Raw genomic sequence first — 431 nt, forward strand, 5'->3', positions numbered from 1 at the left:
GAAAGAAAGAAAGAAAGAAAGAAAGAAAGAAAGAAAGAAAGAAAGAAAGGAAGGAAGGAAGGAAGGAAGGAAGGAAGGAAGGAAGAGAAGGAAGGAAAGAAAGAGAGAGAGAAAGGAAAAGAGAAAGAGAGTAAGGAAGAAAGAAAGAGAGAAAGGAAGAGAGAAAGGAAGGAAGGAACAAAGGAAGGAAGAAGGAAAGAAAGAAGGAAAGAGAGAGAAAGAAAGAAATAGAGAGAGAGAAAGAGAGAGAGAAAGAAAGAGAGAGAAAGGAAGAAAGAAAGAAAGAAAAAGAAGGAAGGAAGGAAAGAAAGATAGAGAGAAAGGAAGAGAGAAAGAAAGAGAGAAAGGAAGGAAGGAACAAAGGAAGGAAGAAGGAAAGAAAGTAAGGAAGGAGAAAGAAAGAAAGAAGGGAGGAAGGAAAGAAAGAAAGA

General features: G+C 37.4%; 1 protein-coding gene across 2 annotated transcripts in view; it reads left to right on the forward strand.

The window, feature by feature from the left end:
• Positions 1 to 431, forward strand: part of PRKG1 (protein kinase cGMP-dependent 1) — a 1,429,727-nt gene that overhangs the window by 948,675 nt on the left and 480,621 nt on the right. The window lies entirely within an intron of this gene.

Source organism: Petaurus breviceps, unplaced genomic scaffold (genome assembly GCF_028583685.1).
Source record: "Petaurus breviceps papuanus isolate PSGF00001 unplaced genomic scaffold, PetGlider_PUasm1.0 490, whole genome shotgun sequence".
Lineage (NCBI taxonomy): Eukaryota > Metazoa > Chordata > Mammalia > Diprotodontia > Petauridae > Petaurus > Petaurus breviceps.